Source organism: Sitodiplosis mosellana, unplaced genomic scaffold (genome assembly GCF_009176505.1).
Source record: "Sitodiplosis mosellana isolate CC-2019 unplaced genomic scaffold, AAFC_SMos_1.0 Smas_scaffold_1, whole genome shotgun sequence".
Classification (NCBI taxonomy): domain Eukaryota; kingdom Metazoa; phylum Arthropoda; class Insecta; order Diptera; family Cecidomyiidae; genus Sitodiplosis; species Sitodiplosis mosellana.
This window is the reverse complement of record NW_022595244.1, coordinates 8,032,165-8,057,545: the sequence shown is the minus strand read 5'-3', so window position 1 is coordinate 8,057,545 and position 25,381 is coordinate 8,032,165. Positions and strand designations below refer to the sequence as shown.

The 25,381-nt window shown below is 36.7% G+C and overlaps 1 protein-coding gene across 2 annotated transcripts in view; it reads right to left on the bottom strand.

The window, feature by feature from the left end:
- LOC129573550 (zwei Ig domain protein zig-8-like) overlaps positions 1–24,910 on the bottom strand; it is a 223,489-nt gene extending 198,579 nt beyond the window's left edge. The window contains exon 1 of one of the 2 annotated variants that reach the window (XM_055454185.1): positions 23,595–24,910. The gene's annotated coding sequence lies outside the window, so the exon portion shown is untranslated. Of the gene's footprint in view, positions 1–8,408; positions 8,493–23,594 lie in introns of those variants that run through there. The other variant, XM_055454195.1, reaches the window with a different exon arrangement.
- Positions 24,911–25,381: the final 471 nt, after the last annotated feature.

Here is a 25,381-nt window from a genome sequence, read left to right as displayed (position 1 = left end):
AGTTCACGTAATTTTTCTATTTCATCATTACATTTCCTACATATTTTTTGGGATTGGTGATAAATAATTGTACGTCTTTATTATGTTTGACTCGTGGCAAGCTAGCTAGTTGCGTACACAGTCGCGCAAATACTTTCTCTCTCCCAATTTCTGTCGTGCTTTCTCTCTCTCCCACTCTCACACATCTAACACATTCAGTTTCATTTGCATGTAGACATCCAGCTCGTCAAATCCGTTTCGATTCAAAGTGACAGGCAACAAATATAGAAAACAACGCAAGAAAATTGCATTTAAATAACTGGTGAATTCAATGAAAATTATGACATTTGATTGGTTATCGAATTCCGTCGAGCATAAATTTCACGATTCAATGCGTTTTATCGATGTTGCCACCATCTACGGTTATGTGTTGCGAGGGTGAATGTATGTCTTCCATTTTTTTTTCGCCATTCCAACGAGTATGATATTTATCGATTTTGGCAGTTAATAAAAGAGGAAAAATCAACAACCATACTAAAACCGTCCCTCTCTCTCTCTCCCTCTGTCCCATCTTCTCGTGCTGTGTATTTGTGTGCCAATTTTTTTTTTTTGATGTAGAAGACACAACAAAAACTAAACCCGTAAAAAGAATCGTCGAAAAATGAGTGAAAAAATAAAAAGGCGAAAAGAACGAAAATGCAACAGAAAAAGAATATATATTCCAATGTTCAAAGCGACAACAGTAGGTTGCACCTCATTTTGTGTATCACAGCGACTGCATTTTGTTGGCATAAAAAATTATGATCTTCTCGTTTGTTATGAAATGTGTGCGAATCCGAGCTGCTGTCTACATTCGTTAGCATAAACAATTTCGAATAACTGTTACCACCGAAATCATCACTACTGCAGATAATCTGGGCGAAGAAAAAAATGCAGTGAACACAGAATCTCTCTCATCTCTGCAGAATCTTTTTTTCTTCTGTCTTCGTTCTTTCATTCACTGCTTCCTCTGTTTGAAGCAAACGAAACGAGTGCGCGAAGCACAAAAGTTAGAGCAAAATAATAATTTTCTTTGTATGTTGTGTGTATGTATTTTTTCGCTCGCTTTTTCTCCATTCCGTTTGTGTCATAAAAAGTATAGGGGAGCGTATATATTTGCATTTAGACTGCCGTGTTTCCGTTTGCAAAATCAAATCCAATTGCAGAAGATGAGGCAAAAGCATTATGTGTAGAGAGAGAAAAAAAAGACTGCACTTCAAACAAAAAGAATTCTTTAGCTAAGCAAAAAGGAACATCACATGGCACGTTAGAGCGATGGCAAGAGTACACGTCTCATCGGGATGCAATGAACTGAGAGTGGAGAGCATGAGCATTACTGCATGTTTGCAAGAGACATACGCTCGGAATTCACATTCTTTTCCACCGAACATTGCATTCCGTGTATATGAATATTGAATTTTGCTTTGTGAAAATCTTGTCGTAAGATGCGTAAACGTATGAATTGTCTTATCCAATTCAATGGTTGTCTATTCAATTTCGTGATTGTCTGCAAAACAATGCCGATAACGAGACGAACAAGGGAGAAAAAAGAAATTGAAAGAAAAAACTCACCCAGAAAAGGGGAATCGAAAGTTTGCGGATAGGGAGTTCAATGTTTTTTTTTCTATTCGCAAACATATATATGCACATTCATATATTTCCTCTGTCGATTCGACTACTCAAATAAAAAAAAATCCGCACGAACCCGGTTTTCATCTTCCTGTTCTTCTTTTCTCTCGTACAATTTCCCAGCTTTTATTTCCTTTACATTTTTTTTTGTATTAAAAATGGACAAAGCAGCAAAAAAGTTTTTTTTAATATGAATTTCGCCTGGTTATTTAATATGAAATTCCCAACGTATATGCGTTTGATTATACACATATGTATTTATAAGGCATGTATGCCTTAGCCTTTGCCTTTGCTTGCAGCTGTGTTCTAATGAACAATATGCGAAATTGAATTTCATGGATCGAAGCGCTTGTCGGCAAGAAAAAGCGAAGCAAACCGTTCGCTCCCAAATCTTGGTCTCATATTGGCTTTTCGATAGAAAACCATAACAAAAATATATTTACAGAGGCGTTTGAGTGGTTGCTAATGTCGTCGATGCAAAGACCTTTCTTCCAGCTAGATTGGAGATTTTGACAACGATGCTTGGCTGGCTGAGAATGTAATCTGACAAACCACAGAAAAACAATGAAAAAATCTCGTTTTTCTCTACTCTTAAATGCATGAAAAACCCATTGAATAATGGAAAATACCAAACCACTTCACAAAGCATCTTGAACCCTGGCTTTGATTCGGAATTCTTTGTGGTATGGAATTTGTAAGTCAATTTCGTACGGATTAAAATGTGGATTTTGGATTGGAAATCTTCAAAACGATCTGAAGGTAGCTTTACCATGTCAAACGAAATCTCTTGAACTTAATCACTTTTTGGTCTATCATGTCCACATGAAAGAAAATTCAGTCGCTCACTTGTTCATTCAACAGTTGTGTCTATCGAAAGAAAACAAAACCACATCAAAAAAATGCTTTATTGGTGTACACAGTCACATCCATCACCAAGTGCTCATTTTGTATGGAAAATGTGGTATACTTTGATATACACCAAATTGAACTCAATCCAATCAGAAATTTATCCGAGACTTGGTAACATCAAGTGAGTATGTTTTTTATGTAGATTTTTTTGGAGTATTCAGTACGAAAGGAGTAAAAATAGGTCGTCTGTATAAATGTTGTTCATTGTCACAAAACAAGCAATTACAATAATAAATTAGAATAATCAGCGTGAAAATTGATGAATGGCTCAATAGCGAATCACTCAATTAGCCCGAGATACACAAACCATACACATTGTGTGTGTGTGTGATGTCATGTGGTGCGTGATTGTCTTTGTCAGCCGTTCGCCTGTAATTATGCATTTGTTTTGCGATAACAAACCGAAATGTGTGTGTATTTTCTTATCTGCTTGTAAACCTAATTGGATAGTCCATTTATTTAGTCAAGTTGCCAGTGATGTTGTCAGCGCTTGTATACTCGAGGTGTTGTCATTCCAACTAATAACATGAGCTTATTTTCTTAGCTGATGACTTGATATGATGGCATCGCTCATCTTCTGGTCCCATAAAATCTGCACAAAAGTAGCTTTACCACTCTCCAATCTAACACCAACACGGATCCGAATGGCCGAAATAAATCCACTCGTCTTTGTCTGTTCAATACAAGCAAACTTTCTGGACGATGGGAAATCGTATAGAAAATGAGCCACACATATAATGGAACAGATAAAATGATGACTAGATTTATTTTGTGTTTTTGATTATCGATAATCAGGGTATTTCTGTCCATGTGCGTTTAGTTTACTATTCTATTCTATTCTTCTTCACCACAGAAAAAAGAGAAAAAACTTTGTCTGTTGTTCATTTTTCCCCCAATTCATAACTTTTATGTGTGTCGTTCAGCATTGATTACATGCTAATTAGCAGGCGTTTCACAGGAAATCAATCAAATTAGCTGGATTTGAGTTGGATTAATGTCAATGCGAAGCGCGTTTCACCTGAAGTGATTTCTCTTGAGAATTATGACATGGCTTCATTTCATTTCGATTCGATTAGTTGAGCCAAGATTAACTTCAATGGCAAATCAAGCCTAATATTTGTACGAATTTGTGTATTTGAGGGTGACATGCGTGATTAGTGTATGAATAAAATATGCGAAACATCGTGTTTGATCCAACCCGATGAGCTCTCAACACAATAGCGACTAAAGATGGTTAATAATATAAGCCACTTGTACCAAGCATGTAGCAAATGCACAAAAGATGAAAATCTCTCGAGCAGATGAAAATCACTGGACTTGGAATTACGTAAAAGTTTATTACAACAACAGCCCATAGTTTACGCTCGATCGATGAATGAAGTTGATGTTTATTATTATTTTCTCCGTCAAATGAAATCATGCAATGTTCAGATGCAGACTTTTCAGAAAATTAATCAACTGTGTACTGTTCAAAGGCGTGTCAGTTACGGCAACATTTACGTACAATAAATACAGTGAAAAGGTGTTTATTAAAACAAACGGCAAAATCAAGTTATTGTTGTGGTTTTGCATCGACTGTAAGGTTTGTGCCAGTATTGTTGCCATACGTCAATCCTTTACATTCAATGAACGTACACACACAACCTCAAGCCATTCGAACGATCTTATGTGTGTGGGAAGTTGGCAAGAAAAACCCCATACGATTAAGAGTCGCCAGGTAATTTCAATGGAATCCAGCGAAAATTTAATGAAAAACCACCGTTGTACAGACAAAGAACCCAAACACCGAACCGTTCAAGAAAATTATGAGAGGGAGACGCATCGCTTAATACACACAGTCTTATGAGTGCATGCAACTGACAGAATTCATTTTCATATATGCTCGGCTATATGTGCTGACGTGTAATATGTTCTTTTAAAGTGCTTTATAAAGTGATTTTGCTAAACGCTATTCAGAGACGTGCAACAAAAAAGTCATTAACACATTATTACTTCGGCGAGCGCGCAACGTTCTGTATAAACATCGACCAAGCTCCAGTGCAGAAGCTGGTGACGGTCAAATGAGCCGATTGTGTGCATACAATGATGGGCGAGAGGCGGAGTGGAGAGACAGCATGTGAGTGCGATCAAAGCCGAAATCTTTTACACACTCAAAACCAACATGCAAACACTTTGGTGCTCAGTGCTTCCATCTTCTTGCTCCATGTGTATGTGTATGTGTATGTGGAGCTCTGATGTTCTTTGTCCTTGCTGTTTTGTCATTATTATTTAATTTCGAATAATTTCTCGTTGCCCGTAGAGTTTACTCTTTTCTGTCGGATTTTGCTTGTGCAACACTCACAACAAAAACCTGTATCGCTTGTATTTCCCATGTTTTCCATACAAATTTCCTTGCAAATTATTCATAGAGTTTTTGACATGTTATGTGAGTCAAGCGCAGAATATGGAGAGAATGAAGTTTCGTTTTTTTCTATTTTCTTTTTGGAGTTGAAGCAAAAGTTTACTGACGGAAATGTTTTCTCGTTTCATTTAGGCAACAACACAATAAAATTCATGATAACGAAGGATTGGAGAAGAAGAAGAAGCAAAAGAAGAGAAAATAAAATCTGCGCCATATTTTCAATGTGGTGATTTGTTCACTCGAAAATATTTGATGGAAAAACTTTTGCCATTCCGTCGAAATATCGTCATTTATATCATACACTAATTGCTTAATCCACAATCACAACCGCAGCATAGAGACCATGAAGAAAAGTCGTAGGAGATTTTATAGAGCTATATGTGTGGGGTGCGATACACACAAAATTGACCAGTAAACATCACAATATTTTATTTTCAATGATATTCGCCTCGAATTCTCTCTCTCTCTCATTCATTTGCAGAGATAAAATTTGAATGTTGATGGAATGCATGCAAATGCGAAAATTATTGAAATGAATGAAAATCGAGCTGTAAATGTTCTAATGAGTGATTGATTGCGGTAAACAAACCCCCTTGAAATGATTTCTGAGTTCTTTTTTTCATCGTCATAGAAGATCAGGGAGAGTGGAAAAAAGGGTTTTTTGTTCTTCGTCTTTTTTTCTTTCCTCTCTCGTACTGAATCGGACAACTGTTGAGGAGATAAATAATGGAATCGCGGCTGGTTTTTGACAAATGGTACCGATGTTCGGTCATTTGTTGTTGCTCCAAATATGACAAATGTGAATGGTATCGAATAATTGAAATGAAGGCACAATGGTGTCGATTTGGATTCCCAATTGAGAGCTGAAATCCCATTCTGTTCATGTCTCAACGCCATAGTACGACCGTAACGAATGGCATATTCTTGCGAAATCAAATTTTAATTCACCACAGAGCATGCGAATGAATATAATGGCTATGGCACAAGAAGAAATGTTCAACACATTTGCATTTTCTTCCATTTTAAAAATAGATAAGTTGGGAAACATTTTGTAATTATTCATAGCCACATTTTATTTGATATTCATTGTTTGGTTCCCAGGAATACTTTATTTGTGTCGGCCAAATGGATATTTCATTACATGGGCAATGCAACGAATGTTTATTAAACATTTCGTTTGTTATTCTTATTGAAACGAACGTGCGCATATAATATTTTCGTCCATTATTTTCCAATGATGTTCTTATTTGGTATGTAAACACGGGACTACGATAGGGTAATACCACTTTTTGCATTTATTAGTGGAATGAATTCGGGTTCGATGTATATAGTGGTCCTTCAAGAATCGTAGATGCGAAAAACGAATTTTTCCGATGAGAGAAAGAGAAAGAGAGCTAGAGCGCACAATGAAAAAGTAAACAAAATCACACGAGTTTATAGTAAAAGTGTAATTAAATGAAATTACGTTTGAATTTTGTAGTAGACGAGGAAAAAGTCAGCGACACAAGCAACGAGTTGCATTTAAAAAGCAATTCGATTTGCGTTTATTTCACCAAATGAATCATGTTGAATGGGAAACTTTTGTTGAAACGAAAGGGAAAAAAAGGAGCCAAAATGATATTGAATAATTGTTACGTTAGACGGGGTGTGAGGTGACAAAATAAATACCATCGAGCGATGGAGAGGGTTCGTACAATTTATTCAACCATTCACACATACACCCACACGTACGGAAAACGTTGAATTTTTCCTTTGGCTGTTTTTTTCCTTCTTCTTTTCATTCCATCAAACTTTTCACTCGATTCTTTTTTTTCAACGAAAAGAAATATTTCCATGCCATTTGAGGCCCCTTTCGTTGCCATTTACTTTGCAATTTGCTGTTGCTTTGATGGTGTGCGTTGAAAAGCCACAATGTTGCAATGGTTACGACATCATTTGACTTACTTTGCTAAATATTGTTTTTCTTTTGCTTGTCTTCGCCGTCGATTTCCACCCGAATTCGACTCTGCTCTCCACTCTGCTTTGCCATATCTTCACAATTTACTTCGGCTTGCCCGAGTGTTTGCATTCGGTTTGATTGCGTTTGGAATTCGTTCGTTTTTCGTATAAATAATATGTTCGGTGTGTGTTTGTGTGTTTGTGCGCACAAGCAATCAAAGGCAAACAAAGCTCTCGTCATTAGAACTACAAACAATTCAATTAATTCTGGGCCACTGATTCGTACTGTATTTCTAACCGACCAACATTATTTGCGCAAAGAACACACGCATAAACTCTATCTTTATATCTGGTGGTGGGGCAACTGTGTTCGAATGGAAGTAAATGTTAGAAGTAAGTGAAGAAGACAAAAAAACAATTCATCATGAGCATTTAGAATAACAAATGCCAGAGTGCCTCTTGTTCGTCTTCAAGTGACACAGACATTATTATTACGAGTGTGAAATAATCAGAGAGCATCAAATCTCCATTGTCTATTAAATGAGATTGGGAATTTGGTGCGATGCGGGCGAATGGAACCCTTAAATTAATTAGATGCACTGAATATCCATGGGATACACTGCATGAGAGATCAAAAAAATGCCCTCTAGCAATGGAAATTCCAACCGAATGGAATATAAAGCACACAGCAACCCATTTCTATGAAATATATTGGACTCAGATGCATGCACGCGAGAGCGTAGCTCGTATCAAAAGGATTGAATTCAATTGAAAATCAATGATTTTGATTGAATCCTAAAATAACACAGTTCGTTTTTAAAAGACCAACTTTTATTGAGCTTAAGCCGAAATTCCATTTAGCTTCTGATTGTTTTTTTTTTCGATGAAAAACAAATACGGAACATATAACTTGATGATTTTTTGCTGTTCGATAGTTTTTGTTTTCATTGTGTGCACGGTTTTTTTTTTCATCATTCAGATAAACTTATCCCTACCCAGTCGAAAACATATGTCCAATATGACGTTGCGTTAACACAGAGCTGACACCATTCGACGCCGATTCCGCGTTAATGTGAAGCGTGTATATGTGTAACACAGAAACACACAAAGCACAGCGCCGATGTGAGCACACTGATTCGGCGTCCAGTGTATTCACAGCGACGCGCTACGTTATGAGATTTACATATACACACGCCATATTAACGTGGAATCGGCGTAGAATCGGCACACACACCGATTTTCAACATAATACAAATTCGAATGTTATTTTCTTGAACATCGATTCGAATGTGTGTGTTTGTTTTTGTCACTGCTCTTGGCTACATTATTTTCACTCATAAACTCAATTGATATCACTCCACGAAATGTATTTGGCGGCAAGTTTTCATTGTTTACTTCGGTCGCCGTGTTATGCCAGAATATTATTTCAGATGAAGAGAACTTGAAAAATATATAAATAAAACAGAAACGGATTATAATTACTGAAAAAAACACTTAGAATAAAGATATTTACGCGCACACAGGTATAAAAAAAATGTGACCAATGGCTCATTCGAACCCAGAGCCGTATGAACTTTTTTCTGTACACTTGCCTACTATACCAAAGCGAACGTTTCGTTTGATATGAATGTTTTATGTATTTACATTTTCATTCTTTATCTCGTTTGTGTTTCTTCAGTTTCTTCAGTCTGTGAATACACTGGACGCCGAATCAGTGTGCTCATATCGACGCTGTGCCTTGTGTGTTACTGTGTTACACATATACACGCTTCACTGGTGTCAGCTCTGCGTTAACGCAACGTCATATTGGACATATGTTTTCGGCTGGGTAGTGAGTCATTTTTTTTTGTCAAACAACTGATTGGATGAAAACCTTTTTCAAAATTGTTTTAAGGAAATTTAATTGGCAAAGTAAATTTTTCACGTTCGAATTTCCATTGCCAACGAACTACAATATCGTGAAAGGGTGATGCTTCAATGTCATGTTTTTTCGTTCACAATTCAGTGAACTCGTTCGAAAAGTCTCTCTTGTTACTGTTATCGTCGTTGGCGTTAATGTCAAAGTTTTTTGTTGATTGAACGGATTATCGAAAATTGGTGAAAAACGTTGCCAGCAAAAAGTCAGAGCCGATGGAATTGTGTGGTTGTGTGGTTTTGATTCAAGTGTTTAACTATGGGCATTTAACTCGAAAGAAATGCGTTTTATGTGGAGAATATGCGCTTTAACGCATAGTATTTGCCACGAATCGAAATATGTGCCCATTTATTCGTACTATGCGTATTTTACGGCAATATGCGGTGCCCATTCGCTGTGTATAATCACGAATACTGCACATAGACGAGCTATACTGCGAATAATTTTGCATGAATCTTACTAAAATGTTCCCTTCTGTGATTGGTCACACGTTGAAATATCGACTATTTCGAATTCGAAATTGCAACGGCTTTTTTCACGTGAGAATACAAGAAGTACTTACATAATTGCAAGTGACGTTGATATAAATGAAAACTAAAAACCAATTTATTCTTCTTTCTTTTTTTTTGTTCTATTCATTAGAACTATCAGACTTCATATTAAAAGTGAAATTGTTTTTCAGTTCACATCTTCTGTAGATTATTTTTGTTTTCTTCAATCATTTATACATGATTTTGTTTATGATTCATAATGAAGATTCATATTCATTCTTATATCTACCAAAACTATCGACGGCTTTACCTCAATATTTGTATATTATAATATTTTCATTTTCGCTTTCGTTTTTATGCTACAAAACATTGAATAGAAATAGCAAAAAAAAATTAAGTTGTGCAGTGCAAAATGTTTACCTATTGCTAATACATTTTAACTTTATGTATCTTTAAAATTCAATTTCCATCAAATAAGAACAACTTATTGCTCTCATCATCATGATTTGATAAATATCAAAGATAAAAATTGTTTACGTCAAATAATATTTCAACGGACCTTAACGATGCAATAGATTGTTGATATTGTGTTGACACGTATTAAATCATGGTAAATGTTTGCATCTATGCGTCTTTATGTACACGTGTATTGGCTTCCATGCGTAATATTCGTGACTATGTGCAAAATCCGCTACTCTTCACAGTAGCATACAAACTATGCGCGTTTATGCGCACGTATGTGAACGAGTAAAAAGCCTCTAGGTGTTTAAAGTATGTGGAAAATCCGTTTTGTTCAGTCAAAAAGTGACTTTCAATTCGCAACCAATTACCAAATATCGATCAATATACAACGACCCCGCAAATTGAACTTTTGCAAAAGTGTAAATGTTTCAGCCCAGCTCAGACACAAGTTTCAATCGTAGCAAAACTCACTCTCACACTCTCCGGCCGAATTGTAAATATTTGCTACTAATTAACCTCAATCAATAATTTTTCATAATGAACATTGTAGGATAACGTTTTGCTCCGATGTTTCTCGAAAGTGTTCTAATTTCACCACAAATGAAAATGTATGCATGACAACACACCTAATGTTTGGGCTTCAACATATACCATTTCAATTTGTTTAACTGATATTTGCTTTAACAGAAAGCCCACAAGCTATCAAAGTGTCGTCAACTGTATATACAGTTGTGGTTGACAATATATATATAGGTTGCTGTGCTGCAAAGCGGTCATGAATTTGTCCGTGCCTGTGTGTGATGTTGCTTTCAAAGGATTGATGGACGAGTGTTAGTTGACATGAGCCAGAAATTGGTACATCATGTGCTAATATTGTGAATATTGCCGAACGGTAGCGTGTACTTTTTTCCCCGTTTCTTTTCTCTGTTCATTCGGTTTTCACGTAAATAGATTTTGATGGAGTCATCACGACCCATCGTACGATGCTTAAGTTTATTATGTTCACAGCGGTGGGTCAGATGGTTTGGCATGTTCGTTCGGCAGCTAAATTACAATTCGATTTGTGATACAATGCCCGATTTTCTATGGGTTAGCGCGTTCTTCAATGCCTCTTGTGATGAAAATGCCAAAAACAACCCTTTTTCCGTCTTTAAACGGTATTCATTCGATTCGATTTAGTCGGAGCACACAGAAAAAAAAATAGCATTTGAATTTGAAACCGTAAGGCATCATCGTCATCAGGCCGAGTCCGAACTCTGTCTCTCTTATAATCGCATGCCGAGTGTGCAGACCATAACAATTATATTTGTTGATTTCTGGTCTATCAGTTTTTCGGTTGGCTCATCATACTCAAACGACCCTATTCACAGTGTGCCACATGTTTCCAATAATCCATTGTGTTTGTTTTGTTTTTTTGTTTTTTGGCTTGTAGTGCACAAGAATCGGAATGTGCACTCTTTGTTGGATTATGGATGGCAGAAATGGGATTTGAATGCTTTTGGAATTTATCGGATATTTTGACTTTGAAGTATCGATTCGGCCCGAAAAAAGCACACACACATCGCATTCGCATACAGAACAACAAACTGCAAGGACAACATACTTTGCAACGATTGAAACACTATCAATACTGGGCCTGTGTCTGGGCAAAGCTTTGGAATTTTGGGCCAATAAAAGGAAATGGATGTACTAAAACATTCAGTGAAGGTTTACGATTTACAGCCATAAACAACCGCAACGTTTCTCTTTTTCTGAACCTTCTTTTTTGCTTCTTGATTCCAAGCTCCATTTCGGCTCATCACTCTCTATCTTTCTCTACTCTATATCGAGAACTTGTTGTTGTTTTGTTTTTCTTCGTGGGATTATTCGATACAAATTGCTATACACATCACTTGGAATTTTTATTACATCCAAAATGAAAGTGTTTGATGTGCGGAAAATCCACTTGTCAAACCATACGTTTCATTTTGTTCTAGTTTTCAATCCACTCTCTCTCTCTCTCTTCCACTCGGCCTCTAACACATACTTTTTAAGCGTTGCCTGTTTTCACCAAAACCGTCGATGAATCGAAATACGATATCAAGACAAACCGAAATAGTTAAATGTTCCAACTTGAATTGATTTCCATCGGAATCTCGATTTTCCTGTTTTTCATTTTTGGCTTTTCGATTGGGGAATAAACCTCTATCGACATTTACGGAACAACGGCATTGATGTTTTTGAAAGTTTATGTATGTGCAGTGCACATGGGAAAATCTATTGGAAAATATTTCAAATGCTTCCTGCTTCCGGAAGTTGTCTGTTTGTTTGTGTTTTTTTTTTCGTTTCATTTGTTGTTTGAAACGATGGAGACGAAAACAAAAATATATTGATTCTTAACAGGTGAGAAGAAAGAAAAGAAAATGTTATTTGTTTTGTCGCTTGACAAGGGAGTTTTTGCTGTGATACAACAATGAAACCAAAATCAATTCTTCTTTTGTATCGATAGTAAACATTGAGATGTGTATATGTGAATCAACTAAAGTGTCTTCGACTGTGTTTCTTGTTCTGTTCATTTTATTGATTTCGGTTCTTCTCATTTAGCACCTTTTCATTCACTGTTGCCACACGGCATACTCCCCTGATAAAAGCACATTGTTCGGCACACAAACACACTCACACCAGTTTTGCTCGTGCTTTCAATGCATGGCATAAAAAGTGCATGACACCAAAATACTAAACAATTTACGAAATGGCACGTGTATTGTGCACGAGCTTCGAACAATGCATTCACATCAATTATGGAGGAATGGTGCTCAGACTTATTGGGCGGCTGTATGGCTCAATGAAATCTATAAACACGTTGTACAAAAGTGGTATTGTTCACAAATTCTTGAGGCTTAGTGGATCACAAATGACCATAATAAAGTCGATCCCAATTGAATCGCATTGAATGACAAATTCCACAAGCTTATAATTATTGAATTATCGAGTATCGGTCGATATTGGAATTGATGTGTGGGTGGGTTGTTTTCTGGGGCGCATAATTGTGGTGTAATTACGACTGAAAATAGTCATTCAGTCTTTCGACTTACTTCGACCGGACGAAAGAAAAAAAAGACACGTTGAAAAAACAATTTTAAACCACTTAAATACTATCATTTGACCATTTCAAGCTCCTGAATTTCGAAACAAGTGTAATTATCGCTCGAAATAGCGGTAGACAACGCTCTTAAAAATGAGATAATTATCCATTTCAAGTTTGAGAAGACTTAAAGTTTTCATTTTATAAATGAACAATGAGGCGAACCATTGTTTGTGCCAAAAGTGCCAACAGGAAGCTATTGTTTCGAAAGAAAGGTGTTTTTTTCCTGTGTATCACAATTCACTGGCACTCGAACGACTATATATTTGGAGCAGTCGTGTCAGTCAGTGCACATTTCTTTCACTTTTCTTTTGCTCTTCCGCAAAATTTCCGCACAACTATGTATGTTGTTGTGTCGAGCGTTTCAACAGTGACACTTGTGCGCGGTGAGAGGGGAGTTTCTGCTTTTTCGGATATTTTCGTTCCAAATTCAATCAATTGACTTCTTTTTTTTCTCGTTCTGCCTTCGAAGCACTTCAATTTACCACAGCTATTGTCATGTTCACAATGACATGTTGTTTCTTTGTGCCCGTGGTTTGAACAAGATTGAATTTAGATCATCAATAAAAATAGCCAGCACTTCAATTGCATTTGCACAGAATTTCATCGGATCGGCAGGGAGAAAAACAAAATCGAAATCGATTTTTCGCTCTTTCTATTTTTAGTTTATTCTGTGCATTTCCTCCCTTATCCTGTTATTCGGTTTTAGATCTCGTAAACCCATCAATACTCCATAAACATGGAGCTGAACGATGGATTTAGTGAATGTAAGAGAGATAGAATGCGGCTTGTGTGTGTGTAAACCGATTGATCCGGATTGGCTGCATTGTTCGGAAAGTTTGCGGTATTAGTGTTCGTTCACTCAATTTTACTTACAACAACCTCGTTTTCGATCGGCTTGATACCTATTTTATTTTCCGTGCAGGAGCTTGTGGTTGCTGTTATCGTTCGCTATCTTTCGCATTACCGTTACTGAATGGCGAGCGCAGCAAATCGAATGGACATTTCATTTGCCCCAATGAAACGCCATTCAATCGATTCCTATTGTGTTTATAAATACTACAATAACTGCATACTATTATATTGACGGTTCACACACTGTCCACCAATATCGCTCTTTCTTCCTTCCTTCCTTTTGTCATTTCATTTCATAATTTGTTCCACAATCTCGGTTCTTTAGCCGGCTATCTCTAGATAAAATAGATCGCCTAACCAATTGATTGGCAAATAAACATAATTCCATTTCCACATATGAATTGTACGAACAAAAAATCTCATCTTCAGTAGACTGAATGTGTGGGAATACTTGTCATCGGTGCCGTGTCGGAACAATTATATGATGCCAGAGTTATATGATGTCAATTTGAAAACATTCGACTGATTTTTCCTGTCATTCTCTTTTTCGCCATGATCTGCTATCGATTTATTCAGTTTGTTTTGGTTGCGAAGCCATATCCTATTCATTTTTTTTGCCTATTCTATTGAATCACAAGCTTATTCCCACATTTCATGTAATTCGAATGGAAAATCTATTTCGTATCAACCTTGAAGACCCTCAACGACAGTACACGACAATCTATTGAAAAATGAATGGTTTGGAGCGAAAATGTAATACAAAAAAGTTGAGCGGAAAAATGTCGATGATGAATGAGCGGAAAAGGGATAGCTATATAGTAAACGGTCTAGTAAACTATAGTGAACTATTTAGCTAATCCTTTTCATTTGACATTTTTCCGCTCAACTTTTCTGTATTACATTTTCGCTCCAAACCATTCAAATATGATTGTGTCGAGTGAGCGGTTGTGCAAGTGTGAATTGAATATAAGCAAGAATAAACAGATGGGTTCGGCAGCGTCCAATTCAAAAAATGTTAAGAGGTTGCAGAGTTTTTCATTCGTTTGATTTGTTTTTGTGTTTGATAAACAAGATAACCCTTCAGCCGTAACATTTTTGCCAGTTTTTTCGTTTCACTTCCAACTCACTTGGTGTTTTCTCAAGAGATTCCCTTCCGTTGTCGTTCATATTCTATTGATTTTCGTTTTCCAGAGAGAGATAGAGAGCGAGAAAAAAACAAGAACGCTCAATATTAGCTTGAGAATGAAAAGAGCATCAACCAAAAGTTAGGTAAATCTTCAGTGAGCGCGCACCCCTTTTTTCGTATTTTTCCATTCTTTTTCTTCCGTCTTGCTTTTGCTTTCGATTGTTTACACGGGACAATTACTAATTATTTTTCATAATCTGTTCCACCGCTCTCTGCCTCACATCTGGTGAGATTGGGGCTGGTGAGAAAAGGATCGTTAGAAGGCGAAGCACGTTTGGTCCTTGAATGTGAAAAAATTGGCACTATGTTGAACATTAAAGTGGAATTATTGCAAACCTCACTGCTTGCGTTTTATGCTGTGCTGTACTGTATTTGTCATGGAGTTTTCAACGCCTGGGAAAACGGTCGCTCTCTCTCTCTCTCACACATTCACATTGCGAGCAAGCAGGCGGAAAAAGGCGAATAATTATAAGATTAATTGTTTGGTTTGAAAGTGCTTTACTCGCTTTAACATTGCATTTTAATTAGATTTGCTCTAAAAATGCGTCGCTTTTTATTTCTGAACGACTCTCATTTTCTTTCGGTCGAAAACTGAAAAGGTTTCCGGTGAAAGTGGTGAGAAGGGAAGCATAGAGAAGTAAAGAAAAAAGAGAAGAAAAAAACGACAATAAATTTTAATCCGCTAAGATGGTTTGGGATTTTTTTCCGCACCCCTTCACACGCAGTAACCGCCTAACGAAAAACATCACTTCCGAAACGGAACGATTGAAAAATCCAACCAAACTTTGACAAAACAAACAACGCACAAGCATTTTCCAATAAAAATAGCCATTCAATGGTTGTTCATTCAACAGAATTAAACACTTTGCGACGGATATAAATCAGTATTACTATGAAAATATTCTGGGAATTAATTGATGCAAGTTTCGAACATTTCTGTTTGTCCATTTTTCTTCGAATACTTCTTTGTTAGCTCCATTCATATTATACAATGTGTAAGTTAATTAAATGAAAACCTTCCAGCGTCACGGTAAACGGATCCAGTTATTAATTAACAAGAACTCTAAAGTGATGTTCGTGTTCGCTTTTTATAGCAATTGAAACATTCGTGTTAGGTTTTCGCTCCATGGCAACGCTTCCACAACTTTTTGGTTTAGGTCTTTCAAGTTTCAATATAACGATGTCTGCTTGAGGCGTGCGTTGCCAGCACATACACCCATGCAAAATACTGAAATTAATCCTGGTATTTGGGCAACACTTCTGATGAATTCGACGAAAGGATAATTTGCATAGGAGAAAAATCAGCATTTTCTGAACTGAAGAAAAAAAAAGGCGCTCTATCTAACGACTTTCTTTTCCCAAAAGTGAATTCACCACTTTTTTTCACTGTGTTCATTTTCTCTCTTCACATTATCTGCACATGATTTATGTTCAAGTCTGCGAACGAATCCATTTTCTTATAAACATGAAATGCTGCACAAAATGGGTGAATTAAGTTCATCGCGTCAGCAAAACACCGAACCGAACGAACGAGAAAAATACAGAAACGAAAAAAAATGTGCAAAAACGACTGGATGAAACGAAGCAAAAGCAGAGCTTTATAAATGCATTTTGGTTGTCATCAACATTATTCTCGCATAAAATTATTAAAACAACATTTTAATGACATTCATAATTGTATTGAATTATATATTTTTTATTCCTTCGCTCATGGTCGAATGCAAATCGGACAGTTGCATCCAGTTATTTATGGATGGAAACAGCGGAAAAGTTCAAATAAATAAACACAAACAAACGACGGGAGAGAAAGAAAGAAGGAGAGAGACAGAGAGAGACAGAGAGAGAGAGAGAAAGGAAGTAGAATGTGAACAATAACAGCAGCAGCAGCAGCAGCAGCAGCAGTAGTAACAACAACAGCATGAGAAACGAGATGAAAAATTATCTTCTTATTAAAAATCATATGATTAATGCACTTTTTTGCTTAATGCGTCTAGGAGAAATGAGCATTTTTTTTATTCGTCTCTCCGAATTTGTTAGACTGCAAGAAAAACGCGTAGCGCTCATTTAATTCGGTCTAACTGTGTGTGTATCTTAGGGTTTAGGAGAATTTCATTTCAAAACCAAAATGAAATGTACAACAAAAAAAGCAGAAAAAAGTGAGTCGAGTCTTCGGGCAAAGATACTCATAAATTCGTTAGATTTTCTGGCTGAAATCAAGCCAAAAAATGTTATGAAGCTCTTTTTTTTGAAGCGCAGTGTAGCACTTGAGTATACATTTGCTGCAGCAACAGAAATGTTTATTTAAATACAAAATGCTAGATGTTGAATGTCAGCAACGCAACTTTCAGTTTGCGTTACAATATGAATAAATACTGTGGAGTCTGTGCATTTCGCTGTGAAGGGTCGGTGGTAAAAGCAGATTCACCACCAACCAAAAACATCCCTCTCCATATATTCATATTTTATTTCATCATTTGGTACGGTCGAGAAAAAAATAGTCCGCATTCAATGTCGTGGCAAACGAAGAAGTGGCAAACAGCTGCTGAGGAATTGAAGAGAGTGTGTCGTTTTGTGCATTGAAAAATGAATATTTTTTCACGGGGAAGTCATGCTTTCGGAGGTTCGCTTTTTAAGTGGTATCAGTTGAAGTCGTCAAAAGAAAACTCATAGTCGTAGATACACTCTTTGAAGAGAGCGTATGGAGCCATACTATGGCCAATGAAAATGTCACAGTTTCTGCGCCTCAACGTTTCGCATTCAAGAAGAAGCATCAGTATGGTGTTAATATTTAATGCTTCGAAACGAATCCCGGATACGTGACTCGATACAGTTTGTAGACTTTGAAAGCGTACAGTGATACAAATTCAGCGCTGAATGTTGAATGTTGTGAGTGTGTTGTTGTGTTGAGCTACCCCAAAACCATATAATTCCGATATCAATTTACATGCTATATTTATTTGAGTTTTAACGCTGGATACGGCCAGTACCATCAAAAAAAGGAATCTGTTTGAATTTGTTATATAATTAATTAGGTGCTTTTGCTCGTTGCAGAGAAAAAAAAGTGAAATTGTTTATCTTTGACGTTGGTTGCAGCGGCAGAAGCAGTCACTTCATGTTTTTTGGCGAATAAGTCTTCATTTATTAAATAAAGTAATGTTTTTTCTAAGCGCTTAGAGTGAAATAAGTGAGCAGTGAGCACCAGGCAGTTGGCAAAGTTTTCCTACCATTTCACCGGTGGAATCGTTTTGATGCGCCAAAAAAATTAATAGAGCAATAAATGATAAAACGATTCGAATTGAATGCCTTGAAAGATAAACCAACTGCGTCGAAATGAGAGAAATCGAAATGAACCGAGGTGTAGGTTGGGAATGAGTTCAAATTATCGAATTCGAATTGCAATTTGTGTTTGTTGACCTGTAAACGACTGTCACCACATAAGTTAATTCAATAAGTTTGACGTCGCATTAATTTTTGGATTGGATCCAAACTGGTTGGGGTTCGCATATTTTGCTTTCTGGCTACATGCAAATATTTATGCGTTGAACCAATCTGTTTTTTCCCTTGCTCACACACATGCTTCCATTGCCAACTTTGCTAACAGATGGGTCAACCCAATCAAATTTCATGTTGCTTTTAACGTCGACCGCGTTCGAGAAAAAAATCAACAGTACTAAAGTGCTTTCAACGGCTCCGAAAAAGTTAATAACCCAAAATTTATACAGTATCAGAATGAAATCAAATGCTAATTACGTTGGGTAATTTATTGTCGCCCCTCGTAACTCATAAATTGCCACTATTCCACAATTTGTTTTCACCATATCTGATTTTACCTGAAACATTGAGAACATGTTGTTTCCAAGGAAGGCCGTATCTCACGCATATGCTTCAATGAATTAATTAGGTACTATTATCGTTTTTAAACCGAAACAAATTAACGGCGTTAACAAACATAATGACAAGCTTTAGTAGTTGCAATGAAAAACTTTACAACCCCTCATTTCTTTAGTTAACAGCAATTTCATCGACGTTTAGTGGTAGTGAATTGAGCCAGCCAGCCAGACAGCCAGGCCAGCTCCGGAGAATACATTTACTTTATTGGTTATGTCCATAAAATATGTTTGGTGTTGAAATCTTCAAGTGTGAACGTTTAAGCGTCAAATGATATCGTAAAAACGGCTTCTCGTTCAATTCTCATTTGATTTTTATCGAAGGAAAATCTGCGTGTTACACAAGCCATGAAGGCAAAAAGAAAACGAAAAACGATCCAATCAAATCAATCGAGTTATAAATACGTTTTTATTATGTCAGTGGAATTGTTTTGTTGCGAACAACGGAAATTCCATGCAGTGGCACACCATCTTCTACACGCGATATATACCCACTGTCAATGAATCTTTCTGGCTTTGTGCTGTTGCGCCGATTTGATTTTAGATGAAAATCTATGTGACTATCATTTGAAATTTATGCGTTGGCGAAAGGCAATTGGCCGCTATTCATTTTTGACTTTTAATGGATAAATTCCAGACCTTGGCACGGTCTCGAAGAAAGGAATGCCGAAATATACTCGCTGTCTCCAGCTGAACGCAGCAACAAAAGAAAAGCGTGAGCTTTATTAAAGATAAGGCGTGTTGCACACAAACGATTCGGAACGAAGTGTTTCGTCTCTCTTTCTTCTCGTTTCGGTTGTGCCTTGAAGTGGCTCACGTTTTCCCTGTCGCGTCGTATGTTTTTATGTTTCTTTTAGTACAATGCCAAACAGTCGATTCCCGGATGCTGTGTGTGTGTGTTTGTGTCCTTTTTCGCAAATTTTATTATTTATTTATGATTTGGCGCTTTATGAGCAACCATAAAAAGCGGCTGCCTGGATATTTTGTTTACGTGGGTCCGGCACCGATACGAAAAGATGTTCCTCGACATTTTCATTATGAAAATTATGAGCATTTTATAAAAGCAAACAGTGAGATGAGTAATCTCAACTTCATACACACGCATACCAAATTATTCGGAGCTTTTTTCGCTCCGTATTTAGCAGCTCGTACTTCCTGGTTTCGTTGCTTGAACATAAAGATGCCTTTAAACATTATTATTACAAATGCCATTGTTTACCTCTCTCTCTCTCTCTCTCTCTCTCTGCTATGACTTGTCCCACTTTTTTCTGACTTTTATTGATGGTCATTTGTAAAATTGATGTTCTCGCGTTTAATTTCTAATGTTTTATTAGATTCATAATATATTTTTCGGTGGTCCTTCTGAAATACCACACATTTTCCCATGCTGTTTATATGGTGTCGCTTTTTGCGAGCAAAGCTGAACCGAACCGTACCAAAAATGTATTATGTATTGTCGATCGAAACCCGCATCACAATATGCCCGATTGAAATACTTGGCACGCATTAAACTGATCCAAGCAGCAAAGCGTTGTCGCTTCACTTTGGTTGTCATCATTGTCGACCAAAAGGGGAGGACCCATCCATGAACCGAATCGATACGGATGGTAAAATATTATATCGGCTCTGATGTGACTGAATGCTTTGCACTCATTTCATTTTATTGATATCGCATGTTTTACGATTCTAATCTCTGATGGGGCTCGGTTTTGTTCTCGCGATTTGAGCCGATTGAAAAAGAAAGGAGCTAACCCGGCTAGATTGAGTGAGAGAATGATGACGATGTTAAGTGAGCTCAGTAGTAAATCGTGCATAAATAAAAAGCGGTCGCTTTGAGCGGCAAAGCAATTAGTACAGCTTTTTACTGCGAAACACATACACAAGCAATCCCATGAATTTTCGTATACCGTTTCATTTCGATCAGCCATCCTTTTAATTAAATCAATTCTGATTATGTGCCACTGACAGATCGTATCTCCGTTTTTCTGTGTTGCCATCAATGAATTTTCATGTGTTTTATCAGAGCCCGAACCAAACTTAACACCATTTTCATTTGCCATCGTCATAATGTTTAATCAGGAAATTGATTTTTTTCTCCCTTCATCCTTTTCGGTGTTCAACAAACGAACCGCATGACAAATCTGTTTCCTTGTCTGCAGATCCTTTTCTTCTCCGTCGATGTTTTATTTCCGAGTATCACCATGTGAAACATGGCCTGACTTTTATCAGTCGCTATAATCAATATACACAATGGCAAAATATCCATGGATGCATGGACGCACACACAGTGCGATGAAAGATCAAAATTTTCCGTTCGTCATTAAGTCTGAGATAAAAGTAGCTGAAAACAGAGTGCGTGTCATCAACATTTGATGATTTTGTTTTTCAATCAAAAACAAAGACCCAAATGCATATCAAAATTCAATTGAATTTCACGATGCAAACGAATGAGACGAAATGATTCGTTGATTTGAGTTCCATTCGACTTGTAGTTGGATGGAACAAAGGCGAGCTTCATGCAAATTTTACGAAATCACACGTCATCGCATGCTGAGCAACATATTAAATCAAATGTTAAACAAAAGGTTAAGTACGGTCATACGTCAGAACGATGCAAAAAAAAGTTCACGCCACAATCATTCAGGGCTCGGTTACTATTAGGTTATTTTAAATTAAGCATGTTAAACTATACAAATGAAATCGACCTGCCTGGTCACACAGATATTTAACTCTCCACCACTGTTTGCCATTCTTCATTGAGCATATTTGAAATCAAAACTAGGTTCCATATCAATCAAGAACGTCTTAAGGCGTTTCGTTTACACCGTAACAATTGATTGATTGATTTGATTTGGATATCAGATATTAACGGTGGTTTTCTCTCTTCGTTTAACGCGCACGTGGGGGGTGAGGGAAAGTTTGGTGGTTGTCATCGTTGTTGCTGTTCGTTCAGGGAGCGATCACTTTGAATGCTTTTTTATAATTTGATGAAATGGTGTTTTTCCACACTGTGAACTTATAACCACGTTGAGACATGTAATATGATATTGGCCATCAATCTCTTTTTTTTGCAATTTTCACATTAACTTCCGAGGCCGGGAGTTGAATTTACGCTTATATTGATATAATTTTGCTTGTGCCCAAAAACTTAAAGGAACGTACGCTTTGAGCATCGTCGCTGAATGTACATGGAAAAAAAGCGCAAGTTATTAAGTCATTAAGTGAAATTGGGGAGGAAAACAAAACAATAAAAATTAACAACGTACAGAGGAGAGAAAAAAATTATTGGCTTTTTTACCCCAAGTGTGTGTAAATTGTCTTGTCGATACCAGCATATTATAAAGCCGTGAAATGGGCAAAGCATGCCGACGGCCCGTTTCGAATATCGGGCAATAGCTCGGAATTTTCATGCAGTGGAATTGGCTTCTTCCCGTTGCTATATATTGTTTATTTCCACATTACTTTTGTTCATTTTTTCCTAATTTATACGCGCACCAAAATGAACACACACGGCGAAATAACGATAACAATAAGGAAAGAACGATGAAAAAACTGGAAATAAAAACAGAAACAACGAACTGAGCTGCAAATCAAGAAATAATAGACTTCCGTGCCTACGAACCATATCATCGTGTATTGCTTCCCTTTCATTCAAAATATGTAATCGAGCGTTCGAATAGTTAAAGGGGAAAAAATGAGCAGAAACTCAACTACGTAATAAATTCCACCGAAACCATAAATCAACGCTACAAATTTTTCATCATTACAATTGTCGGTCGTTCAAGCAAGAAATTCTAATTTCGAACTATGAAATCGTTTCGAAATAGTAGTGAATCTAACGATAACAAATGATTAAGATACAACGACCTAGTAATTTTTTCTCTCTCTGCTCAACACACGGAAATTTTTTATCGAATATTCAGACGGCAACCGGTAGCAGTAGGTTTATTTTCAGCTTTTCACACAGATATTTAACTTTCTGATAAACACATTATGCAGTCAGATAACTGCGCCATTCATTCATTCATTCCGAAAATAGTTTACAACACTTTACTGTTGGAAGAGTTGTTGCATGTGTTTTATGCAAATAAGTTGAATTTTTGTCGTACGTTTTTGTTTCAACTGACGAAAAACTTTTGCTGTGTCAATATCCTTATAGTTTTTAATGCTTAATTCAACACGAAAAGTCTAGCAGCCTGATACCGAAATGAGAACATATAACACACAACACCAGAATCTATTGTTCCATTTTCCAAAGACTCCTTTTTTCGTTCGTTCGTTCGTTCGGCTCATGATTCGTTCATTCGGCTCATGGTAACAATATTCAAATTTAGGATTGAGACTTCTTTTTTTGCAAGCCGATTCATTTTGAATGGGAAAAAAGTGCTGAGAGTTCTTCACGACAATCGTTAGTTGAAAACTTCGACTTCATTCAAATGTTCACGTTTTTAATGGATTCAATGAAGTGTGACAAATCGACATTTAATCTCTTCATGTTTTTGTTTCTCAGCGAACAAGCTCACAAAAACTTTTTCATTATCCGAAACAAAACAAAAAAAAAAGTTTTCCACACACTTTTACCGCGTCGCAAACGAAAATTGGAAAACACTCATCATTCATGAAATTGAACAAAACGTAGTCGAGATTACATTAATGCACACACAACTTGTTCGTTTCATGGTGTGTTTGAGTTTGCTTGTCACTGAAAATTTGTTGCAAAAATATATAATGAAAGAAAATTGGAGCGAAATTATTACGAAATCAAGGAAAATTATTTACTTTAATCCGTGCTTTGTTGTTCAATTTGAGAAATTTCCGCTGTGTGTAACTGCAGATCAGTTTTGCTGAGTTGATCGTATGTTTTTGTATCGTAATTATGTCCTTCCGACTGAAGTCACTGTTTTATTCACCACAAAACGTTTATTTTCTTCCTTTTTGCTGAACAATACCGTTATTTTCATCAATTTCTTTTTGTGTGTGCCTTCGTTAGCTTTGATGTTGGATTGAATCACAAAATAAATCTGGTAATTTTGGTGCGGCTCAAATTCTGTCACGTGTCAGGCTTTGAAATGGCATCCACAGTTTTTTTTCCGCAGATTTTTATGCGGTTAAAAATAATCACTGGAAAATCCCCTTCCCACACAAGAATATACACAATCAATAATAATATAAATGTTGAAAGCTTCAAACTTGGCAAAAAATCTATAAATCACAAAGCCAAGCACACATAATTCGCTTCTTGAGCTTCTGTTGATTGGTTGTCGTTATTTTTATTCCCTTTTTTGGTTGTTATTTTCGGCGTTGAAAATGTTTTAGCACCCAAAATTGAACTGAAATCCACTTAATGGATTTTTCGTACTTCAACCTTGACGACTTCACTTTTGGCTTAATCGAGATATATTGAAAATTAATGTGCCTATACTGATGTTGACAAAACGTATGCAATACAAGGAACGGTTACTTTTTTTGTGTTATGTTTATATGTGTATGTGTGACGGAAAAATTACCGGATAAATAATTTTGCTGAGCGATGTGAAAGCAATACAATTTTGTGTCGTGTAAAAATCACGAATTATTTACCGTGTTTGTTTTCACTTTTACATTAATATAGTATCGGTTTATTCACTGTAAACTCGTAGCGCTTGTAATTAAAATCGGATGTTTGTTCTCCACCTCCGTCAATTGTTCTGAATTGTTCGTAGCGTTTTCCTCCCTTGCTCCATAAATCCTGTTTATCTCACTTTTTTATTGGTTGTTTTGGTGGTATTTTCTTTCTTCTTGGAATCGTTATTCAACATAAGCTGTTGAAATGTTTCAAAATTTCACATAAATCACTCAAACGTAAGATAATTTCCGACATTTTCTTCCCCCCCGAAATTCCATCACTCAAAATAACACCTACATCCGTTTCATTTTATTGGAAACCTTCAAGCACCTTAATTCGCTTGTACTCATCGATTAAAATGCGAAAGCATTGATGCATGAGACAGAAACTCTATCGCCGCGTCGTCGATTGTAGAGAGTAAAAAAATCACACACAAAAACGCACAAATCGATACCGTTGAACCGTTCGTTAGCACTTCATACAGCGTACTGAATGGAATTCGGGTTAAAGTGGAAACGAGACCAAGCATCAGATTCGGTGCTTTCGTTGACTTCGGCTACCAACGTTGTTCGTTCCGAAATTTGTGTGTCAATGTTCCCCTGCGTTGCCAATAGACACAACTGTTTAGCGTCGGGTGTATTTCGAGCATTGTAAATCGGTCCATTCGTGGATATCCACGTTTGAAATAAACAATTTTTAGACCGGCAACTAAAAGCCATCTAAAGCGCATGCCAAAATGATGGCTACCACCAAACACGAACAGTTGACAGTTGCATGGTAGCCACTGGAAGGGGAAGCGATGTTTTGACAGGGAAAATGAATAAATGAACATGTTCATTCTGTTATTCGACCAATATCATTATTGAAGTTTACACAACATGCTGAAAATTGGATTGTGTGTATGAGAGAATGGCAAAGATAAGTGTTCGCCTTCTTATAGACCATTGAAACTGTGTTCGGA